This window comes from Lemur catta, chromosome 7, assembly GCF_020740605.2.
Source record: "Lemur catta isolate mLemCat1 chromosome 7, mLemCat1.pri, whole genome shotgun sequence".
In the NCBI taxonomy this organism is placed as follows: domain Eukaryota; kingdom Metazoa; phylum Chordata; class Mammalia; order Primates; family Lemuridae; genus Lemur; species Lemur catta.
The window spans coordinates 10,292,278-10,318,123 of record NC_059134.1 but is presented as its reverse complement, the minus strand read 5'-3'; the positions used below and the strand labels follow the sequence as shown (position 1 = coordinate 10,318,123).

The window sequence follows — 25,846 nt, the reverse complement described above, 5'->3', positions numbered from 1 at the left end:
GTTTCTTTACCAGGAATGGTGGAACCTTCTACAAAGCCTCACACTGCCTGTTTGGAGAAGAAAAGGTAAGTAATACTCCATCACAGACCGTGCCCAAAGACCCACTGGCCTGTGCAAAAGGCTGAGAGAACCGCCAATATTAACCCCTAGCTTATTATGATACTAAAATCCCCACCCTGGGAGGTGCTTACCTGCCATTTTTTGATCATGGGACATAGGTACTCGCGTGACTTCTCACTGTACTTGCATGCCCGGCACTCCTCCCCAAACATGCACTGATGCTCACACCCCTCCTGCATTATTCATTTCACCTCTAGAAAAAAACATGTTGGTTGGGGAGGTTCATTTGAGGGGGTTCATAACCCCCTCTCAGTTGACATGTCTACTGAAATAAATCCTTTCCTCCTCAACAATCCCCGCTATCTCATTAACTGGCTTACTTTGTGGCAGGCAACATCGAACCCCGCCTTGTGGGTTTGTTACCCACTTGGGGACTCATCCAGGATCCGTTCCTCGTGGATTGGTGGCCAAGGAGTGGGGAGAGACTTTAAAGGCTCTGTAGCAGCTGCCTGGCTGAGTTTCTGCAGAGGTTGGTTTTGGTTGGGTTTCTCCCACTGATTTCCCTGTTGCCAGCCCCAAATGCATCCCTGATTGTCAGGGACAAATGGACCTTTGACTTTTGGATTTTGGCATTTGCATCTGGACAGGTGAGAGCTCTTTGAAGGTACCGCATATCGGAGAGACTCATCTCTCCCTCTGGGGAGGTTCTCTGGAATTCCCATTGGGTGGGGAGCTTCAGCCATTTGGGAGAGAAGGACCTAAAACTCCTCTCTCCATTTGGGGGATTCCTGCAGAGTTCCTGTTTGGGCTGCAGGCCTCAACCACTCCGCAGGGTAGGACCTGTGACTGTTTGTATCTGGCACTCCTTAGGCTTATTTGTTGGAACTGCAGTCCATCTGGTGTGTTTGTGTGTGTGATATGGGAAATAAGAATTCCATCTGTAAATGTGAATGTTGTGGCCTGGGAATCCTCTGTCACTGCCGTTTCGGCTTTCATGCCATTTGGACCTAGAACAGGTTGTTTGTGGTAACAGTTTGAGATAAGATTCTTGAAAACTTCTCTCCCGTCTCCCTCTATAAATATTTGTTTGAAAGTACTGTATTTGTTTTGGCTTTTGTTTTGTCTGATGTGTTTTTCCCAGGTTTCTGTTTGAAACCTTTTAAATTTTACTTTGTAATTGAGTGTTTATCTATATTAGTATGTGACATATAAATGTACTGTCTGTGAGAAAGTTTAAAGAGATGCCAGGTTTTCTAGGACTCCAACTGGTCTCCACATATTATGTTCTGTTTTTGTGCACATGTTTGAACTGATGGGCAAATTACATCAAGAAGATTTCAGAGCTCAAATGGTCGATCTGGCACTGTGGAGTTAAAATGCAAAGTTTCTTAAACTGCCTATCTTTTCCCTGCTGAAGCCATGATGTCTAAGTTACAGGTGTTGAGATGGAGCTCACTGAACTATATTATCACAAACGCAAGGCCAGCTGGGAGCAGCCAGTTCCTCATTTGAAACTGAAGGGGAAAAAAGAAAGATTACAGAGGCCTTTTTAAAAAAACTCAAACTGCCACAAAAGCTGCTTTACCCAAAATTTTAGTCCATAGTTTTCATGACATTGCCTATGGGGCAACTAAAGTTTGGTCATGTGAACAAGTCCCAACTTTGTCAAAAACAATTTGATCCAACCATCTTTTACAAACTAGTCTGAATATGGCTATGAGCCTATAAAGAAAAAATGGTGTATCTGTGATACTGCCTGGCCCCAGTACTCTCGTAGGTCTGTGTAAATATGGCCCCTGAATGGCTCATTGAGCTACAATCCTATTCTCCAATTAGATTTGTTTTGTCACTTTGCTGGGAAAATGGGGCAAAATCCCTTATGTACAGTCTGTTATGCTTCTGTATCAGAACAAGGCAGATCCAATTAAATGTAAGATTCTAACACAGAGGACAGAAGCCTTCAAGAAGGTTGGGGAAGCAGCAGCCAGATCTGAGACCGTGTCTCGCCAGCAGAAGAAAGTGCCCGTGTTGAAGTAGACCTTCGGGCGGCTGCAGCAGTGGCTCCGGCTGTGCCTGTGCTGGCTCAGGCTCAAGCTGTGGCTGATGCGCCGGCTGCAGCTTTGGCCACAGCGGTGCCTCTGGCTGCAGCTCTGGTTTCTTTTGGAGACCCCTCTCCTAACACTCCTGGTCCCTTTATGGCTCTGGCCCTTGTTCTTCCTTACCCCACATCCACTGGCACCTCCAGCCATCTATCCTTCACTTCCTTCCTTCTCTGAGAATAGTCATCAGAAACATGGGAACATGGTCTCTCCTTCACACACCCAGCAGGGCACACAATTTGGTTGCGGTCCTCCCTCCTTCCCAGAAGGGCAACTTCCTTTGAGACAGGTCCCTATACAAACAGTAAATGAGAATGGACAACCAGCTGGATTAATGTTGGTTTATAACCCATTTATCACTTCTGATTTATACAATTGGAAAAAAAATAACCCTGCCTCCTGGGACGATACAAAGCCTATAACTGATCTGTTTGAATCTATTTTCACCACGCATCACCCTGTATGGGCAGCTGTCTAGAGCCTGCTTAGCACACTGTTAACCGTTGGTAACATACTGCTAATGTACTGTTAACCTCCAAGGAGCATTGCATTGTCCTGGAAAAGGCTCAAGTTGAAGCTGACCGATTGCGGACCATGGACCAAATACCTACGTGAGAATTAGAGCTAATTTAGCCATCCCAACAACATGACCCCAACTGGAACCCAAGCAACAGAGAAGAAGGTAACAGCCTACATTTTTGAGACTGCATCCTGGTTGGGCTAAGGAAAGTGTTCCCAAAACAAAAATCCAGACAAGGTTCAGGAAATAAGACATCAACGGATGAAAATCCATCAGCCTTCCTCGAAAGGATTGTGAAGGCATGTCAGAAATATACTGACATAAATCCAGAAAGTCCTGATAACTCAAAGTTAATTAACATGACCTATGTTGGCCAGAACATGCCCGACATCCAAGAAAAGTTACAGAAGTTAAAGGGGGTTCTCACTTTGCCCATCTCTCATTTGGTTGATATGATTATAAGGCACTTGTAAACTATGAACAGACAAAGCAACTGCAAAAGAGAAAATGTGGAAAGTGGCCGAGTAAAAGTGACCTCTTGGCTTCCTGCTCCCAGAGAAAGAGGTGTAGAACTTGGTCTGCCAGCATGAATGGATCGCTCCTCCGCAAGTACAGCCTTGTGAAATGGCAGAGAAACAGCGTGGGACACCCAACACAGGGGAAAAAAGGCTGAATGGGAGATAGGATCACGAAGTCAGGAAAGTGCAAGATTAACAACAGAGAATAGAGTCTGCGATGGCTGCGCCCGCCTGGTCAGCGATTGCAGTGGGATCTGACCCAAGGAGAATGTCCTGCTTCCCCAGTGATTTCCACACCCACTCAGACAGGGATCTGCCTGAAGTAGGTGCAAAATCGTGGCAGGAGGCATTGGGCTCTGTGGAGAGGACAATAGCGGGAAGCATCTTGAACTCCCCGGAGCTCTGTGCTAGGACTGTACTGGGTGGGGGAGGGACTAGTCTGAGCTACCGCTGGAGGGAGTTAGGAGACAGGCACCTTGCCTCTGGCGGTCAGCGGGACAAGAACATAGGTGAACACTAAAAAGGGGACTGTATACTGGAAATGCTGCAGGCAAATAGGCTGGCTCAGGGTGAGTCCGAAAGAACTAGACCTCCTGCCAGACAGTCGTGAGATTGCAGGAGGGTGACACAAAAGAGACAAGGGGCATCCTGACGACTCATCTCCCCAATCCTGCACCTACCAACTCCTGAACAGTCGCCCCCAGTGCTAGTGCTCTGTGTGTGGGCAGCCGCCATTTTGGGGGTCCACAACCCAGATGCTGTGGTGCTCTACTGTGCTGGGCAGTTCTTAGTAGGTTCTGGTTATTAGCCCTTTATCAGTTGTATAATTTTTGAATATTTTCTCCCATTCTCTAGGTTGTCTATTTGCTCTGTTAATTATTTCCTTAGCTGTGTAGAACCTTTTAAATTTAACCAAGTCCCATTTATTTATTTGTGTTGTTGCTGCAATTGCCATCGGGGTCTTACTTACAAATTCTTTGCCTAGGCTTGTATCTAGAAGAGTTTTGCCTACATTTCCCTCTAGAATTTTTATGGTTTCATGCCTTAAATTTAAGTCTTTATCCATCTTGAATTAATTTTTGTGATTCGTGAGAGATATGGATCCTGTTTCATTCTTCTGCATGTGACTATCCAATTTTTCCAGCACCACAGATTGAACAGGGATTCTTTTCCTCAGTGTGTATTGCTGTGTGCTCTGTAAAAGATAAGCATTATTTCTTTTTTGTATTTTCACTTTTACAGCTCTTTTTTCTCTGCTTTCCCAATTATGTTATAATAGATTTATAATCCTTGGATTCTAATCTGGGATATGCCATGAGCTGTATATGGGAATTTGAACAGGTATTTAACTTCCATGAAACATGATTTATTCATCTACTATAAAATGAAAATATTAACATCTATTTTATAGAACTGCATTAAGGATTAACTAGGAAATGGTTGTAAAACTGCTATGTAAGCTATAAATGTGCCTGCCCACATTTGCTTCATGCTTTCTCTATTTCCTTTTTCTTTTCTTTTTGGCCTTTCCTCATCTTTCTTAGTCCTCAATTCTTCCACTCTCTTTTTCATTTTCTCTTCTCCCTCTGTTGAGAGTAATATAAAATCTGCTAATACCAGTCAAGTTGATAGGATTTAGTCCTCACCCCAGGAGATCACACTTCCTTCTGAGGATATTTGCTGTTCCTACAATCTGAATCACAATCAACATTATCCTTTCATCAGCAGGATCTATGACTACTTTTTTCTTTGTGAATGTACTGGTAGAAAGCAGTGAAATTTGGTCCCTTGGATCATCAACTTACTGTCACTTCCCTGCTTTTTGGGATAGCATCTAACTTCTATGGAGATAAAGAATCACAGGTTGGTCACAGAGTTCATTCTGCTGGGCATCCCCCACACAGAGGGGCAGGAAGCTGTGCCCTTTGCTGTGTTCTTGATCTTCTACCTCTGCACTCTGCTGGGAAATCCTCTCATCCTCTTAGCTGTGATGTCTCATTCCCACCTTCACATCCCTATGTATTTCTTTCTTTGTAATCTCTCCGTGTTGGACACTGGTTTCTCTTCTGTGAGCACTCCAAAGGTGCTGGCCAACTTGCTGGTGAGAAGCTGAGTCATTTCCCTGGGTGGTTTCATGTGCCAGGTCTTTTTCTACCACTTCCTGGCCAGCACTGAGTGCCTGCTCTACACAGTAATGGCCTGTGATGGGTTTGCTGTCATCTGCTACCCACTGTGCTACACCATCATCATGAACCACTGGGTGTGTGCCCTGTTGGCTGCCAGTACCTGGTTTACTAGCTCCTTTCATGCTACAATTCTCACCACATTGACCTTCCAACTGCCATATTGTAAACTCTAATGAAATTTAGTATTTATTTGTGACATTTTCACTTTAGTCAAATTGGCATGTGGTAACACCCTTATCATTGAAATGGTGAACTTCATCAGCATTGGCCTCATGCCCATGACCTGCTTCCTCCTCTTCCTTGCCTCATATGTCCACATTGTCATTACAACCCTGAAGAAGCACTCTGCTGAAGGAAAACACAACGTGGTGTCTACCTGTGTTTTCCTCCTCTCAGGGGTTACACTGTTCTTTGGGCCCTTTGCCCTCATCTATACCCAGCCATCTTTGAGTGAAGTGCCAGTAACCCCAGTGCAGATCTTTGGCAATGTAGCCACCCCCATGCTGAACCCCACAATCCACACGGAAGGAACAAAGATGTGAAGGGAGCCCTGAAGAAACTGGCTGGGGCCCAGATTGTTTCAGAAGGAGGTCACTAGTCCACTTGTGGGTGAAGCTAATATTTTTTTTCTTTTTATTTGTGCATAAACTAATTTTTTAAAACATCTATCCACGCAAGTTGTAAGCATCTTTTGGGCACAAAAACAGCTTGGAAACAATTCTAATGGGTACAAACCTGTGGCATCTTCCTCATCTCCTGAAACAGAGATCAGATCTCTGAAGGTCCAGATAATAACTATTTAATGTGTTGCGGGTCGTATCATCTGTCACAAATTCTCAACTCTGCTGTTGTAGCATGAAAGGAGCCATAGAAAAATCTATTAAAAATGGGTGAAGCCTTGTTCTAATAAAACTTTATTTACAAAAACAGGTGGTGGGCAGAATTTGCCCCACAGGCCATAATTTGCTGACCCCTGTCACAAAGGCTAGCTGAATTTAAAACACTCTTTTCACTGCTATGTTGATAATAGCTTAAGAGTCGACCCTGATGTGGGCTGCATCCCACCAGGACAGGAGTTGAATTATGAATCAGGCATAGGTGGAGAAGTGGTGGATATTGAGGGACACATGAGTGTGCCCTAAGGAGAACTCCATAGGACCCCAAGTGCACACAGTGAGAACTGCTACTTGCTGCAGGCCCATCTGCCTGGGATCCATGCTATGCCTAGAAATGTACTCATTCCTTGGATTCTTGTAACTGAGATGGCTTGTGCCCAATTTTCTTAGGTATGAAGGTAAATTACCACTACTCTTGCTGATAAGTACAAATTCTTTCACCTCAGAAGTTACGGGCACAAGAACAGAGACACAAACCCATGGATCAGAAGAGAGAACACAGATATAAAACCATCCTCATATAGCCATCAGATCTTTGACCAAGCAGACAAAAACATACACTGGGGAAAAGAATCCCTATTCAATAAATGGTTCTGGGAATATTGGATAACCACATGCAGAAAACTTATTAAGGATCCACACCTCGCACCACTCACAAAAATTAATTTGTGATGGATAACAGGCTTAAACCTAAGGCATGAAACAATAAGAACAATAAGAATCCTGGAAAAAAATGTTAGAAAAACTCTTATAGCTATCAGCCTAGGCAAAGAATTTAAGAAGAAGACCCCAAAGGCAATTACAACAACAACAAAAATAAATATATGGGCTCTGATCAAATTAAAAAACTTCTGCACAGCCAAGGAAATTATCATGAGAGCAAACAGAAAACCTACAGAATGGGAGAAAATATTTGCATGGTACATATCCGATCAAGGCCTAATGAGCAGAATTGATAAAGAACTCAATCAAAACAAGAAAAAAAAAATCAAACAACTCCACTAAAATTTGGGTAAAAGCCATGAGCAGAAAATTTTTTGAAAAAGAAAGACTAATGGTCAACAAACATATGAAAAAATGCTCAACATTTCTAATCATCAAGGAAATGCAAATCAAAACCACAATGTGGTATATCACCTAGTGAGAATGGCTTTTATTGAAAACTCTCAAAACAACAGATGTTGGCATAGATGCGGAGAGAAAGAAGCACTTGTACACTGTTGGTGGGACTGCAAAATAGTGTAACCTCTATGGAAAGCAATACAGAAATGCCTCAAAGAACTAAAAGTAGAACTACCATTTGATCCAGTAACCCCACTATTGGGCATTGACGCAAAGGAAAACAGTCATTTTATAAAAAGTCACTTGCACTAGAATGTTTATAGCAGCAAAGTTCACAATTGCAAGGATGTGAAATCAACCCAAGTACCCATCAATACATGAGTGGATTAATAAATTTGGTATATGTATACCATGGAATATTACTCAACTACAAAAAACAATGGTGCTGCCTTCTATAAGGAACATAAAGTTATTGATTTGGATTCCCAGTAAAAGTTAAAATTTTAAAGTTGCAGACTTTAATCTGTCTCTATGTTACAAGCAGGAAATCACAAGAAGGTAGAAAACCATAAGCAGAGTGCTTAAACATGAAATTGAATTTAATCTGAATAAAGTTTGCTGTGTTGGAGGTCAGACTACAAGCTTGGTGCTGTTAATGCCATGCCAAAAGCAAGAGAGAGTTGGCCTAGAATCAATTGTCTAGGACCAAGACCAAATTATTTTACTTTTAAGCTCTCTGTAAATAAAAAACAAAAGAGAAACTCTCTTGGTCATCTCCTGTTTGTGTCATGGTTTGGTTTCAGCACACCCAGCTTCACCTGTATTCTCAGCAGAATAGGGCCGCCAAGAAAAGATAATCTACTGTGGACACATTACTTGGTGTACATCAGGCATGAGGTTGCTGCCCCAATGTCCTAGATTCCAGCTGTCACCTGGAATGCTTTCTCTCACCAAATAGATGAGAACCCTCCTATATGGAATGTAGGGATAACCCTAAGTAGCTCTTGATGCAATTGTGCACCAATAGCACTGGAATATAAATTTCTAAGTTTATTCACTTCTCTCTCCCTAGCACCTCAAGCAGCGCTTGGCACCTAGGAATAAACACATGTGGAATGATGGAATGCATGATGACCAGATTATGAGCCTCACAGAAATCCTGACATATTTCCTTGAACTAGATGTTTAAGGGAAGGGGAAAAGAGGATTTAGAATAGTTTCCTGCCACACACTGTCATGTTGTACTAGTTTGCTAAAATGTGTGCAAACAGGAGGTTCCACCCAGATAGGTTGTCCGTTGTCTTTCCCACCATAATCCATACTTTGGTTATCTCAATGGCTTTTGTTAGAAAAAAATCAAAGCATTTGTTTCTTTGTCAGTAAAGTATTGGCACAGTGCCCTGTGTAGTTCACAGAAGGGAGGACTTAACTGAACTTTTCAACAAGACATTTTCTTTCTGGTTTCTCTAATATATAAGTGGCATGAAAATAAGAATGTGAAATGTTTTTTTTTTTGTATTTATGTAAAGATTTTCTGCAAAATATTCCAGGAGGCATTTTTTTCATGAGATCTCTGTGATTACTGATCTGTCTGATGGATGAAGGAAATGATGAAGATAAGATAAATAAAATTCAAGGTAATTATTCTAATTGTTTCATATCTCAAAAATCCTTTTTAGAAACATTAAAAACTATAAGTTTGTGTATTAAAAACAAAATCATATTCATCAGGATGATTTTAAAAAGAGATTTATGCTAGCCAGTCATTTTTATTGTTTTCTCCCTAATCCTATTAACATGCAATACTTGAACATTGTATATATTCCATACATCTGGATTGATATAAGCTGTCACTGATATTTCTCTAGCTAATACTGTGGGCCCACTCTACAACTTATGATCGTAATTTTTGGTAAATATTTAGGTAACCAGACAACTCCTTATATAATTCCCTCAGGAACTGAAGTCATACAGAGAAAATGACCTATTGTCTCTTCTCAAGGAATTCAGTTTGGTAAAGATAGATAAACGAAGAAGAGTTACAATAATAATGCTGTATAACTCATGCTATAAAAGAAATATTTAGAAGGTACTGTGGTAGTACAGCAGAGAATCAGTTAACTCCTTGAGAAGTGTCAAGTCAAAAGGGGATTGCAAAGTCTCAGTCTGATCAAAGAGCATGCATTGTTTGTACGCATGCAAAGGGAAATTGCTGGAAGAACTCACTCACTATCTGCATTCCTGAATATTTCCTGAGTGATAAGAAAATAGGAAAGAAATGTCCATCAACAAAAAGGCATACTTTGAGTTCTGTGAAAACTCAAGCATCACAGTATCATTCATTTGCATATGCTTGTTTAGTACAGCTTTTTGTTTCTCAAGCAACTTTCAAATATGAATTATCTACATACTGCTATTGATAGACATCCTTTATATGTGGAACATAATACTGTTGTTGAGGATGGGAGAAACTAAACCATGACATAATACTACCTCCACTTGCGTTGAAGTTTGGTTGGAGCCATTCAGATACCATCAAATTCTTTATTTGTTTGCTCAGTGTCCAAAATATTTTATATCTATATTTGCATATTTATATATAAATCTATTCATATATATCATATTTATATATATCACATAAGCTGTTAAAGGCTGATTTTTAAAAAGATATTATGACTATCATGCAAATATAAAATGAACACATGTGAAAGATTTTATTTAAATTATTAACTAATAAACAAACCAGTAAGATGTTACAACCATCTTTGTATATTTCAAATTACCACGATTCATGTGTTCAATGAAGTTGAACCAGAAATACTGAAATAAAGTTACAAAAAGATGCAAAACTGATCTTTTGTACTAGACAAGAGTGCATATAAATGTGTTCTGTCTCCATAAGACAAAATTTTCAAGCCTTTACCCAAGTATCGTGTACACTGCTATCTGTTACCTACAACTTACCCAGTTGTAAAATAGCCCTTGTTGGGAAAGACTTAGGGACCCTACAGAATCCCAGAAGCATTTGCTAGATGCCTTATTTTCCATTGAATATGCCCAGTTATCTTTTTGTCTATTTTGAAGTCCTTCATAAGTTATCCTGACAAAAACTATATTCACTGTCTGTCTATTATACTGAAGAAAGGCTTTTCTGCTATTTGTGCAACAGTAGTCAGACTACCTTGTTTTCCCCAGGTTGCAGATTCTTATAGAAAAAAGCAGCAGTCATGAATGTCAGCTTATATATGTTTTCCAGATAGTAACAATAATAATTTTTGGTGAGTAGCCATTTAAAAATCCCTTAGCGGCTGGGCGTGGTGGTTCACACCTGTAATCCTAGCCCTCTGGGAGGCCGAGGCGGGTGGATTGCTCGAGGTCAGGAGTTCGAGACCAGCCTGAGCGAGACGGCGTCTCTACTAAAAATAGAAATAGAAATTATCTGGACAACTAAAAATAAATATAGAAAAAATTAGCTGGGCATGGTGGCGCATGCCTGTAGTCCCAGCTACTTGGGAGGCTGAGGCAGTAGGATCGCTTAAGCCCAGGAGTTTGAGGTTGCTGTGAGCTAGGCTGATGCCACGGCACTCACTCTAGCCCGGGCAACAAAGTGAGACTCTGTCTCAAAAAAAATAAATAAATAAAATTAAAAAATAAAATAAAAATAAAAATAAAAATCCCTTAGCAATTACCAAATGAGAACAGTAGAAAATATAATACTATAAGGTTGACTTATATGTGTAAGTGAGACCAATGAGGCAAGATTTGGGACAAAATCAACCCTACAAGATGCTGGAGCAGAGCAGAAACTCTCACAGTGGACCTGGAAGTCTTTATAGCTGAGGTTTGGGTTCTCACCAAGAGACAACATTCCTGAGTTGCTATGTGGAAATGAAAAAGCACTATAAATATAATAGCTTCATAATTTTATCAGAAAGGTTTTGTGGTTTTGGCTGAGATTATTCTGAAATGTTACAGGATTTGCCTTAATTTTTTGTACTAGTTTCAGGGAAATATTTTAGACAGGTTTTTATTTTTTTAATGAGACTTTTTCTGGCCTCTAAATACATTTTCATTGGGTTGTGAAGAGAGTGTGAAAATATACAAAAAAGTAAATCCCCAGGGCTTCTTTTCTCCTTCTCTACAGGCAGCCCTCACTTTGCTGGGTACACATGACCTGAAGCTTCTCTGTCTGAGCTGGTTCTTGACTTTGCCCTCCTTCTCATGCAAAGTTAGGTTTGCCTGTCTTTACAAGTTTTTAGATAAAATGTCTTGCTTAAAGAGGCATTTTTTGTCTTTAGGCTATTAGGTCAGCTTCCAAGTGCCAATGTTGTTCTTCTAGAATACCTATTTGTATTATTACACAACATTCAGCAACATTCCCCATCCACTCAGATGGATGCATTTAATTTAGCGGTATGCATTGCTCCAAGTGTTCTTTGCCCTCAAACTTCCTGCAGCCCAGAACTAGAAAATGAATTTACAAAAAAGATAATGAACGTTGTCTTTGTATGCCCTAGGGGTTTGAATCACCATTTTGAAAATGAAATTTGAGGTATTAACCCTGAAAGATAGATAACTTTTTAAATAACTTAAGTACACCTCCTTACAAATTTGAATTTACTAATCATGCAGTGTTTTATTCTATCCTGGTAGACTATAGGAAAGTGATCTGTCACACAGAGAAGCAGTAACAATTGATTTACTTCTCTTTTCACTTTAAGGGAGATGAACACTATGACTGGCTTCAGCCACAGAGTGAGAAGAGAGCAGCTGATAAGATTCTAAAATTTAAATGAGGTAAAAGGAACAAACAAAAAAGATGTTAAGAGTTAGGCAAGCCAAGGTTCAATTCTCAGCGCCATCCCCACTTCTCACATGCATAATCTTGGGCAAATTCAGTGACACAGACCCACGGTGTCTTCATCTAAAAATGTGGAAGTTGTAATAATATAGAACTTACTTTAAAATCGCAGTCCTATAGTACAAGAGGTTAATGACATGTTTGGAGATATTATACATATGCACATATGAAATGTGATTTATTAACATGTTATATGAGAACTAACAATTCATTTTCGTCCATTTATGTACAGGTCATCCTGCTTTTGCAATTTATGACAGAAAATTGCCACAGGGTATTTGGAGAAGAAATCACTTCCCTTTATGGAGAGGTTTCAGGGACATGTGGCACTAGAGGAAATGCCTCAGGTATTGTCAATAGCTGGATTGTTTTTTTGTGAAAAGTAGACATATGTCTGAAGATGCTGGGACAGAGGTTTTCCTGGAGCCCCTGGCAGCTGACGAAGGGAGCCTCTGACCCGGGTCAGTAGGTCCCGAGGCTTCTGATCCTTTCTTAGAAGACCTGCCAATAGGTGGGCACATGATATTTTCGTAGGCTCGAGAAATGTGCATGATGAGGTCACAGCTTTCAAGAAGTTATTGGTGGCAGTATGCTATAATATGATGGTTTCAACCTTTTTATCAATGAAACTTTATGAGGATCCTGAATATATATAGTAGAATGTGCTATGGGTGAAACTGGAATAAAAAGTTCAGACATTGGTCTAGGCAAAGAATTTATGAAGAAAACCCCTAAGGCAATCACAGCAACAACAAAAATAAACGAATGGGACCTGATTAAATTAAAAAGCTTCTGCACAGCCAAAGAAACAGCCACGAAAATAAACAGACAGCCTACAGAATGGGAAAAAATTTTCGCATACTACACATCAGATAAAAGACTGATAACAAGAATCTATTTAGAACTCAGGAAAATCAGCAAGAAAAAATCAAACAACCCTATCAAAAAGTGGGCAAAGGACATGAATAGAAATTTTTCCAAAGAAGATATAAGAATGGCTAACAAACATATGAAAACATGCTCAGCATCCCTAATCATCAGGGAAATGCAAATCAAAACCACAATGAGATACCACTTAACTCCGGTGAGAATGGCCTTTTTCAAAAAATCCCAAAACAACACATGTTGGCATGGATGCGGAGAGACAGGAACACTCATACACTGCTGGTGGGACTGCAAACTAGTGCAACCCCTGTGGAAAGCATTATGGAGATAACTTAAACAGATTCAAGTAGACCTGCCATTCGATCCAGCAATCCCATTATTGGGCATCTACCCAGAAGAACAAAAGTCATTCTACAACAAAGACACCTGTACCCGAATGTTTATAGCAGCACAATTCACAATTGCAAAGATGTGGAAACAACCCAAATGCCCATCAATCCAGGAATGGATTAGTAAACTGTGGTATATGTATACCATGGAGTATTACTCGGCTATAAGAAATAACGGTGATATGACATCTCTTTGGTTCTCCTGGAAAGAGTTGGAACCCATTATATTAAGCGAAGTATCCAAAGAATGGAAAACCAAGCATCACATGTACTCACCAGAAAATTGGTTTCCCTGATCATCACCTAAATGCACATCGGGGAAGGATACCAATTGGATATCAGACTGATACGGGGGGGGGGGAATGGGTGTATGCCTACATGATGAGTGCGTTGTGCACCATCTGGGGAATGGTCATGCTTGAAGGTGCTGACTCGGGGAGGTGGGGGGGAGGGGATGGAGGTATGACTACATGGTGAGTGCCAGGCGCACTGTCTGGAGAATGGACACATTTGAGGCTCTGACTCAGGGGGATGGGCGGGACACAGACAATGTATATAACCTGAGCTTTTGTACCCCCATGAAGAGCTGGAAAAAAAAAAAATTCAGACGTAGTAGAGACAGGCCTGTTTTTTTTTCTTCCCCTCCTTCCTTTTACTGGTCCCTGAGAAACTTCTCAGAGTTCTAATTTGCCATGAGCTGTTTTGAAAACAACTTGCATCACTCGGGGTTAGGGAAACACTGAACTGAAAGACAAACAGCCTTCCACACTATGAAGTCCTGTACCACTAGATACTAGTTGTGTCATCTTTGGCCAGTTATTCTATGCCACTGAACATCAGTATCTTCATTTATGAAATGTGGATAAAAATAATCTCTGTGGTTATTGTAAATATTAAATAAGATCATGGACATTAAAAAACTTTGTAAAAGAGAAATTCATAGGGTTAGTAAATAGGTTTCCCAAGACTAGAGTTAATTATGTGTAACAACCAGCAATCCATGTCAGAAGGCAGAGTCATTCAGAATCTAGGTATAGCTGGCATTATTTCTTTCATATTTTTCTCCATTTTTTGGTCTTATGATGTGTTCATTGTTTAGAGAAAATCTTACTTAAGGAAAGCCCATTCATCAGGACCTGAGATAAATCTAGTATACCCCAACAGGTGTTTCCTCTTTTATTCTATTCTAACATTTGGGAAGATTGTAAAAGATACTTTCTTTCTTAAGAGTAGGAATTTGAATACTCCATATGAAAAGAGAAATAAACTAAGCACCATAGTTTGTTTCTAAGGCAGTATGGACTGTATCTGTACTACGTAAAAGTGTTAATCATGGTTTGATTTTTTTTCACAGATATTTCTCACTTCCAACTGAGCCACTCCTCCTCATATGACAGCTTGGATAATGAACTGAATGAGGACATTTATGCCCCCATGCAGTGATGTGGCAAAGAAACTTGGCCAATGGAGAAGAAGTACAGACTGTTTTAATGTTCAGTGGTGACCTTGACCAACCTGAGGTGGAAGGTGGAATACCCGTTATCCCTCAATGACTTCCTCGTGGACCATCCTGAATAAGAAGATGCACAAATGGTCCGGCCTTGTGAAGCCAAGGCAATGAATGTTGCAATGTGCCCAAGTGTCCTGCTGCGGGATCCCGCTGAGGCCCTGTCTGGCACACACCGCCACCTGTCCATAGCTGCAGCAGAGGCAGAAAAAATGTGAGGCAAAACTGGTGCTGCTGAAAGCCCAGCATCTACTGTCTGGATTCATAGCTTCCCTATCTCGGGGAGTTTGATCAGAAAAAGCTGTGTAGTCCGGCTGTGATGCTCTTCTGTGTCAAAAAGATGAGGACTATCTGAAGCACAATTAACCCCTCCATGCAGGGGGAATAAGACAGAGTTTTAAAACAGAGTTTATTCACAAGCACTGATGCCAGCAAGAAAAATTCCACTAATCAAAACATTAAGAAGACAAGCTTGTCTGGTAAGGAAGGAAATTGTATGAAAATTTTCCATAAGTCCAAGCCATTGGCCATTTCTGTGTCCTCACAGAATCATTGCAAGAACAGCTGCTTGATTTGGATACAACTAGAAACTCCCCACACGGGCAACACATGCCTTCAAGAGTTCAAGGAAACAGCAGCACAGCTCACAGCGCGACATAAATGACTGCAGAGGCAAAATGTCCTTTCTCTGGGGTATTTGTTTAAAGAAGCAGCATAAAAGTCTCCGGGAATCTGCTCTCTTTCATGAAGAGGAGGATTATCTAAAACTACATAAGTCTTTGCAAATAGATGGACAAAAGCTTCTTAATCAGACTTTGGTCATGGGGATTGAGGTGGGCAAGAGTAGTGCCACAAACCAAAATTCTGAGGAGATTTTACGCCCAAGATTAATCCTTTGCCCACGGAGTAGCCATCCCAGCTTATCCTCTCCAGGTACTTCCCCATCGGGCACACCAGTGAGATCCAGGACAGTGCTTTCTCTCAGATTTCTGAACACTCTGTGTTTACACCCAGTGAAACTCCTCTCCAATAGCTCACACTTTTCAGTTCAAAAAAGACAGAACAGGCTCTCTTCTTACTGCAGCAGTTCTGGCCTTGTTTCTGGAATGTCTGGTCCCTCATCAGGGCAGGCCAGCAGCTGCCTGGCTTATACCAAAAGGACACCAAAGAGTGGCATTCACGAACACGTTCTGTAACTTTTCATCCCACCACATGGTTGAGAAATGGTGGGGCCAGCATGAAAAACTGATCCCTCAAAAAGAAAGCAAAGGCATCCAGACCAGAGGAAAAGAAGACAGGTCCTGTAGAAGGACACTCAGAGCCCCCTCCAAATGTTTCTGGTGTTCTAGAAGAAAACTCACTGCAAGAGGAACAGAATGACGTTCCCTTAAGGGCAGCGGAGGGACTGGGAGCTGTGCAGTCAGCCCAGTGCTGTAGTTCTCCCTGCCAGGACTCAGACAGACTCTGTAGCTCAAAATTCAGCCCGGTGGAAAGCAAACTCCAGCTGTGTGTGAAGCCACAGGAGGCCACAGAGCACGGTGGCCAGGGCTCCTCTGATTCTCTGCCTTGGGGAGGAGCCTCAGCCAGCTCTTCCACTGTGGATTCTCCGGCCAGCCCAGACTCCGGGACTATAGTCGTCTGTGATGTTGGGGACAAACAATGAACCACAGACATCTAACCATGATAAGAAACTGACATCCACAAGAACAGGAAATGGGACAATAATAACATAAAGATAATAATTATTATGACCCCTTTGTATAAGATACCTGGGAGAGGTAGCATGAGGATAATCATTGTTAATACTTATGGCAAGAAGAAATAATAATTCTCTTTACTGAAATGATTTTATAAAAACTTTATGACAAAAAATATTTGTTACTTAAGTACTTAGAGGTTTTTCCTTGTTACAGCATGGGATTCGTCCTGTCATGTGGTTTTAGAGGTACTCGCAGAGGACCAGAGAAAACATTCTCTGTAGAGGCAGCATGTCTCTGTAGAGGAAGTCTTGAGATTAGTGTCCTGAGAGGGCCAGGATGTCACAAATGAGAAATAAGGGATGGGGAGAGAGAGGAAGTTGTACAGAGAAACCATCCACATTTTAATAATTAGCCAAGAAAGATGCTACTAATCAAAGCATTAAGAAGAAAAGCATGTCTGGTGATGAAGAAAATCATGTGAGACTTTTCTCTAAATCTAAGCCAGTGGCCATTTCTGTGGCATTTTACAGTCACGTGTCCTCACAGAATCATTCCAGGAAGCAGCCAATTCATGCACCCAGAGTGGAGAAAATAGTGATTAAAGAACGCTGGGTAGCATGATGTCAGGTTTTTTCATTGGCTGTGTTTGTTGATTTGTTTTTTTTCACTAGAGATGGAGTCCTTTTCAAAGGCTTCAGGAAAAAGAAATGTGATGGAAAAGAAAACGGTTGCTCAAGATATCCTAGTCTTCCAAGGATTAGTAGCATTTTTCTTGCCTACTTAAAAAAAACATGTGATAAAATGTGGGAGTTTGTTACATAAAGACATGGGTGTTTAAAATATAAATATGCTCAAACAGAATACATCCATGATGAAAACTTTTTTAACCTGAGATGGCTCTGAATGTCTCTAAACTTTGAATCTTGCTATAGAAGACATCTGTCTTTATAAAACATTCCTTTCGTCAGTTGAACAGACCATGATTCTGAAACGGGAACTTCTTATTACCTGATATTTTCATAACAATCTCACTTTTCCTCTTCAAAAGAAAGTAGGTTGTTGCTTGTTGAGAACCCAGCCAGTGCACTCATCAGCAAAAAGCTTGATAACTTTATTCTGGTGTTTAGACTTTGGTGTCTTGAGTCCCGAGGGTTTCCAGGTTGGACTTTCTCACAGCTCTGAGGAAGCTCTGGGTGGTGACTCAGTTTATCCTGCTGGGCATCCTGCACATAGAGGGTCTGGAGATGATGCTTTTTGTTTTGTTTTGTCCTTCCACATTTTCACCCTTGTGGGGACCTGCCCATCCTACTGGCTTTGTCTCCACTCAGCATCACACTCCCGTATACCTCTTCCTGTGCAAGCTGTCTATTTTCACATAGTTTTCCTTTCTGTGAGATCCCCCAAGATGCTACTCTACCTCTCAGGGAACAGCCACACCATCTGCTATGCAGGTTGCAGGTCCCAGGTCTTCTTTCACCATTTCCTGGGCTATACCGAAAGTTTCCTGTACTCAGTGATGGCCTACAACTTCTTTGTTGCCATATGTCACCATGTACACTATACCATCTTCATGAGCCACCATCGTCCCCTTGGGGACCTCATTTTTGGGCTACCTTCAGGCCACCTTTCTCACCACTCTGACCTTCCAATTTCCCTAGAGTGGCCCCAATGAGGTGGACTATTACTTCTTGATATTCCAATGATGCTGAAGCTGCCTTCTGCAGACACATCAGCCCTGAAGTTGGTGGGGTTCATCAACATGGGCCTCATTCCCCTCGGCTCTTTTCTTCTTCTTCTTTCCTCCTATAGTCACATCATCTGTTCCATCTTGCAGATCTGCTCCACCAAGGGAGCAGACACTGCTTTCTCCACCTGCAGTGCCAACCTCACTGCCATCCTGCTTTTCCACCTGCTAGTGGTCCTCATGTACCAGAGGCCCACCCCAAGCCCCTGTCTGGATGCAGCTGTTCAGATCCTCAATAACCTGGTAACCCCCATGCTGACCCGTTGATCTACAGCCTCAGAAATAAAGGGCTGAAATCATTGCTGAGGAAAGTATTACATCAACTGGTCTTCCTTCCTGAGCGGTTGTAGAGACAGATAAGTAGCTAACACTTCCACCACACTTTGTAGGTTGGAAAGTATTTTTATTCTCACAAATATTTTTGAGCTTGAGAACACAGGTATTATTATCTCCATTTTACAATGTGGTGACTAAGACTCAAGGAGTTAATGTAACTCATCCAAGGACACTTAAGGACTAAATGGCAGAATGAAGACTCTCGGACTGGTTTTCTGACTCTGGACCTGCACTCTCTTCAGGGCAAGGTAGTGCTCAAAATGGAGGGATGGGACTCTTCCCATGGACTTTCTGCTTCTCCTTCTTTATTTTCTTCATCTTCCTCCATTCTCTCCTCTTCTCCCCACCCCACACTGGCACTTCCTCCTCTTGGCTGCATTATTGTGTCTTCAAATGCCTGCTTTGGATAAACCCTCATCTTATTGTTCTCAGAGTTGTTGAAAAAGTGGGAGAAGTGCATGCCCATGGCTTCAAATGGCATCCTGTTACTTCTATATCATAAAGTGGTGTAAAGAGAAAGACTTCTAGCCAGCACCTGAGGCAGGTCTCTTACAGGCAAACCAGAGGTATGTGTGCTATGTCACTTCTAAACCCTGCCCGTTGGGCTTAGATCTGGAAACAGGCCTTGGCTGTGAACAGCCAGCATGTGAGTCAGGACAGAAGGTAGGTGGGGGAATCCATGGAGTAATGACTGTGCTATGATTCTGTGTTAGAAAGTTTGGACTTGGCTTTGTCTTGCTCAGCCCATCTAGGGAAAGTATTAGGTCCAAGCTATCATTGTTGTGTGTTCTTGGCTTCTCTATTTACTAAAAGAGTTTGATATCTAAGATCCAACTCCAGCTGGATTCTGATTTCTTTAAAGGCTTCTCTGTCCCCCTCCAAAATTTCTGGCAGATATCCCTGTATTTTCCAGTTATTTCTTGATGATCCTTTCTGAATGTGTTACAGAACCGAGACCTATTTTGAATTTCACTTATTTGTTTTCCTTTACCTACAGTGCCTGCAGAGAGCAAAGCCATGACGAGGGCACCCCAAGTTGAAACCTATAACATGCATCCTGAAAGCGAAACGAAGAAGATGGCCAGTGACATGGAATGGGGAGGATCATGAAGGGGGTTTTCAAAGGCATGTTCACAGGGGTCACAGGGGTCAACATGCCTGTTCTGTTTATTCCCTGCTCTCCCTGGACCCTGTTGATTTGTTCTACATCAAATTGATTGAAAGAATAAATAACCAGTCAGAAATAATGGTTTCAATCACTCAATTTGCAATTTTTTCTTTTTTGGTCAACAGTATTGTTACTTCTACAAAAGTAATTATTCACACTGAGAGAATACCATTATTACACTCATTATTATATTTTGTCTTAGTTCACTTAGGGTAATCAGGGAAATAATACGGTAATTATTGGAATGCTAAATTAGTGAGAAACAGTCCACCCTATTATTTATCATTCTATGTTTTACATTTTGTCTAAAATATTACTTTAACTCTTGGTTCAGTAATATTCTATAATAATGTCACCATCAGAAAGCCATCAACCAGGTTCAATGTAATTACCTTCCAGATAGAATGTTCATCTTCCACCCTTGAACTATCTGTAAATCATGTTGCTTATTTGGCATCCTCTGATAACTGACGAGAAGGAGAGTTCTATTTACTTCGGGAGTTAGATAACTCATCAGGGCTATCCAAAGTAGGGCTTGAAGCAAGAGAAATCACCTGTTCCTATATTCAACAGCTACCCACAGTGGTCCCCCACACTGCATATTTTTGTAACATATCATTTCTATTTGATTAAGTAACCTCCTTGGGCACTTACGTCTCCTAGAAAAACCATGAGTTCTCAAAATAATTTTAGGTGTCTCTGTAATAGAAGTTTCAATTAAAGCCAATACGTAATTTTAACTGAAGATCAAAAATTACCTATCAAAGCGAGTAAACCTGAAGGCAGCCTCACATAATTCAAGTCCAACATTGAAGCCATTATCTCTAGGTGACCGTCATAGGCCTTTGTAAAGTTTTGGTCTGCTTAAGCGTATACTGCTGATGTTTCTAATGTTGTTTGAGCAAAAGGGTTGCAGAGGGCCAAAGGAATCAAGAGGCTCTGTGAAGCAACAATACAAAATGCTGTTATTAATAATTACAGCCCCAATCATATTCACTTTTTTTCCTGCTCATTTTGTTAACAGAGACTAACAAAATTCTCAGATGTAGTGCAATTTCCCCAGAAACCAAACAACCCTTCAATATTTTTGCCTCTTGTGTTGACACTGGAGCTGTCAGAAACAACCACTTATTTCATAGTTTCTTGAAGAATATCTCTAGTGGCTCCAGCCCAGCAAGTCTCAGAATTTTAGTGCCTTACTGGGTTCTGTACTTCAGCCAGGTTAATCAGCCACTCCGTAGTCACATGATTAACCACCATTTGTAATTCAATCTTTGTTTGATCTTCACATTGAGATACCAACATTGTGCCACCACTATAACGAAATAACAATGCATATCAGTTGAATTATAGCTAAGAAAGTTTTCAGAAAAAGAAAAGACAAGTCACATGTTTGGAGAAAACATTTGTAAAACATGTGTCTGATAAATAGCTCGTATGTTAAATGTATTTTGAAACATTTACAATTGAATGAGAAAACAAATATTCTAATACAGTTTTTAAAAGTTGGTCAAAATATTTTGAAAGACACTTCAACAACGATGATGTGCAAATATGAAATAAATGCACGAAAAGATCAGCAATGCCATGTATCATTAAAAAATGCAAACTGAAAGTAAAATTAGATGATTCCACTATACCTGTACTAAAATGACCAAAATTAAAAGGCTAACACCACCAAATGTTGGCAAGAATGTGGAACTGGAGGACTCTCATACATTGCTGGTAAGAATGAAAAAAGTACGATGACTTTGGAACACACTTTGACAATTTATTGTACCGCTAAATATACACTCACCATACAACATACTAATTCCACTCCTAGGGATGTGTCCAAGAGAAAGAAAGAAAAATACTCACCCAAAAACATAAACCCAAATGTTTACAGAAGCTTTATTCACAATAGACAAAACCTAAACCAACTCAAGTGTCCATCTTCTGGTGAATTGATAAACAAACTGTGGTCTATCTATACAATCAATACAATTGGTAACTCTCAGTGGAACAAAGGAGGAAACTACTAATGCCTGAAACACTAGGATTAATCTCAAAGCATCAGATTAAGGGAAAGAAATTAGTGACAAAACACTACATGCTGTAAGATTCCACATATATAAAATTCTAGAAAACTTAAAATTACTGTGACAGGAAGCATATCAGTGGTTTTAGGGGTTAAATTGGAGAAAGAAAAGCATTTACTGCAAAGGGGCACAAGGAAACTTTTCAAGGTAATGGGAAATTCTAAACCATTGTGGTGATGATGGCTATATGACTGCATACACTTGTCAAAAATTCAACAAATTATATGTTTAAAATTGCCTATTATATATAAATTGAAATTCAGTAAAATGGATTTTAAAATATATACATACACATACACATATATGTAAATAATCTCAGTTCAAGCAGCAGCTTAAACCTTTAAGATATTATGAACACTCTGTTGTTTTTTTTAAGTTTTCCAAGTCTCTCTTTCCATGAGGATTTGAAATGAATCTCTTCAGTTTTTTTTTTTAAACAAAATAGAGCACCCAAGAGACTCTTCCAGAAGACCTTAACTTTGTAACTGTGATTAGTTACTTCAATTCTAACACTCTGATTACAATAATAATTAACCTCTTTATGCAACAGTCCCAAGAGTCATTCTAAGCCAAATCTCTGAAGGTGAACAAAAAACATTCTTAAAGATCACAATTGCAATCACATTGCCTTAGGCGAGGTCATATTATTTTCTGGAGAAAGCAAATGAGGTGGATACATCTACAATCAAGTCACAACATGGCTGGTGAACAAACAGGACTGCCTAAACAACACAATGAGATTTAAAGAGATATTTCAGTGAATACAAATATGAAATTGTCTAGAAATCAGGGCTGTAAAAGTAAAATGAGATGCTTCAAGAACAGTGAGTTTAACATCACTGGCCAACAACTTGTTGAAGATGTTGCAGACCTTTCTAGAATCAGGTTGACTCTTAATCCTTTTAAGTTCTTTTCTAATCTGACATTTTATGGCTTTTAAAAAAATCCAATTTTCTGGTTGGATCCACTAAAGAAATAGAAAGTGAATGACTAGAGAGGGAATCACATTTGTACAAGTGAAAAGAAAATCTGGGAGTTGAGAAATTTTTGTTCACTTTTACCACGGGTCTAAAATAAAAGACAGAAGGCCTATGCTTAATTCAGTTGTGTCTTAGTTCTTGATTCATCACCAAACCTAATGATCCTGCCCCTCTTGACAAAAATGTCATCCAGAATATATATTGCTTTAAACTCACAGCAATGTTCTGAGATTAAGACATACTGGAAGTGTTGAAGATAAAATGATAGTATAATACTGCAATTTGGTCTAAGTCAAGACTTACACTTCTTCAATTGGACTAAGAAAAATAACTGACAAAAGTAATCAGAGATTACAAAAAGACAGTTTTTTAATCAAGGGAAGAAGAAGTATTTAACAAAAACTTGAATAACCACTGGGTGTGATTTTGAAAGGAGATTCAGTATGATATGAGGAAGACTCTTGGATGAGACAGAAATTTGTAAAGAACTCAAAGTTGCAGTAATAAAAACTTTTCAAGAATAGTGTATGGTATGTAGTAAGAAAAAATAGTCCAAGTTCAAATTTCTTAACATACATGAAAGAAGAAAATACCAACTGCTCTACAATCAGTGTGATGTAAGTATACTTTATTATGAAATTGTCTATTATATGTTAAACAGTCTGAGTGTTACCTAAACTCATTTACATGTGTATTTTATAAATTAAAGTGTAACTGCTGATCTGTCAAAAATTTTAGTGAAGGCAGATGTTACATTTTATAGCTTTACTGTAAGTATGCAATAAATGCTTTTAATATACTTTAGTGATGATTAAATTTTTTCTCATTTTACTGATAGCAGCAAAGATCTGAAATTATCTCCAACCCCAACTGCCACCACATTTTATTCCATTTCTATTCACCCTTCCCCAACACGATGTTCTTAACAAACAGTTGTTGAACACCAACTAGGTATAAATCACTGTCATGGCACTGTCATAGGACCCTGAGTCTGGCCTCATGACTGTCCCTACTGCAGAGTTGAGAAAGAGAAGATTCAGGACGCTTAAGACTCTTATTAAAAGATCACAAAGCTACAAATGACCAAACAAAAAATTCAATGCAAGTTCTCTGATTCTAAACCATGCAATACTTTGTCCATTGTGCCACATTTTCCTGACTAATTCTTGAATCTTGAATATGCAATTTATTCAATTTTCTAAGGATTCACACACATGCTAATGAGAAAAAAGTACTCCCAAAAATGAAAGCCTTCATTTGGCAGGGTGATAATTAAATTGTTACAAACAGATTGTTGTAGTCCAGAGGTCCCAGGGCCTTTCTTCCAAGACGTGATGAAGCCCTGAGACCATCAAATAAAAGGCCAGGTTGTTGTTTTTTTTTCCATTCTCATGAGGTTAAGAGACTCCACTAGGGACAGTAATGCTACATCTTTAGTTCTTCTCAGAGAACTATATTTGACCCAAAGTGTAGCAAAATAAAAACTCTCAATACCATTTTTCCCCATCCTGATACAATTTTTAAGAGAAGCATGGCAAATAGCAACTCCATTTGTTTTCAACTATCCTATCCCAGATTTATTTGTGTGTGTTCCAGTAAAACTTTATTTATGTACACAAAAATATGAATTTCATGTAATTTTCACATGTAATGAAATCTTCTTCATCCTGTGATTCTTTTCCCAACCATTTTAAGAGGTAAAAACAATTCTTCATGCATAGACAAAGATTTGGTCTATGAGCTATAGATAGCTCAAATCTGGTCTAAACTATATATGGGCATTTTAAGAACCAAAGTAATTAAGACATTTGGATTATTCAATAAATGTCATGATTAAAATCCATAACTTTAGAGTAGAGCGTTAGCTTTGTCATCAGACATAATTTGCACAAACCCTAAGGTTTCAATTCATGGTATCCCACTTACTAACCAATTTTATCTTTGCTGAAAAAGTGGTTTCTTTGATGTTGTTTGGTTAGAATGCCTTCATATACTATCATTTAAGGTTTTTCAAAGGATAAATCCCTTTTAATTACAGCATCAGTACAATTTGCAATCATTTTTCTCCTTCAGCTTCGTTCAAGAATTGCAACATGAAGCACTCACCAATCACATAAGGATAAAAGGCAACGAGTGAGTTGGCCATCTCTAAAATGGACAATGCTTTCCCCATTTAATGTGAAGAGTAACAGTCTGGGCCAGGTAATCTAGCACTTTGGGAGGTCAAGGCGGGAGGATTCATTGAGGCCAGGAATTCGAGACCAGCCTGAGCAAGAGCGAGACCCCATCTCTACACAAAATAGAAAAACTAGCCAGGCGTGGTGGCACGTGCCTACAGTACCAGCTACTTGGGACACAGAGGCAGGAGGACTGCCCAGCCCAAGAGTTTCAGGCTGTAGTGAGCCACTATGATGCCACTGCACTCCAGCCCCGGTGATAGAAAGAGAGACCCTGTCTCAAAAACAAACAAACAAAAAATGGCAAAATTGAAAGGGACTACAGAGATTATCTAGTCCTCATGCAAATCAGAGTAAACTGATAGCCAGAAAAGACAAGTCATTTGCTCAAAGCAACACAGCTGGTTAGTTTGTGGTAGAGGTGGGATCAGAACCCAAGTCTCCTGACTGCCAGGTCAGGGACATTTTCCATTGTATTATGTGATTCCTACTTCAGAGTCTGTGAAATAATGTATTTCATTATGCAAATCAATAATACTGCTGATCAAAACCTGTTCTGCATTATTACCATAGTCACCAACTATATTCAGTATCTACAAGGACTCCTACAACTCTTCTCCACTCACAACAGCAAAATGCTACTCTAAATTCATAATTGTTTTCAATAGAAACTTTGA

At 40.0% G+C, this 25,846-nt stretch overlaps 2 long non-coding RNA genes and 1 pseudogene across 2 annotated transcripts; all 3 read left to right on the top strand.

The window, feature by feature from the left end:
• Nucleotides 1-8,978, top strand: LOC123642804. The gene is made up of 3 exons (XR_006736520.1): nucleotides 1-65; nucleotides 451-589; nucleotides 8,892-8,978. It is a non-coding gene; the product is annotated as an uncharacterized LOC123642804 (long non-coding RNA).
• A 3,118-nt stretch (nucleotides 8,979-12,096) lies between these two features.
• On the top strand, nucleotides 12,097-16,873 carry LOC123641145. The gene is made up of 3 exons (XR_006736232.1): nucleotides 12,097-12,138; nucleotides 12,435-12,549; nucleotides 14,831-16,873. It is a non-coding gene; the product is annotated as an uncharacterized LOC123641145 (long non-coding RNA).
• Nucleotides 16,874-17,927: 1,054 nt separating this feature from the next.
• LOC123641156 lies at nucleotides 17,928-18,777 on the top strand (annotated as a pseudogene).
• The last annotated feature ends 7,069 nt before the right edge of the window (nucleotides 18,778-25,846 follow it).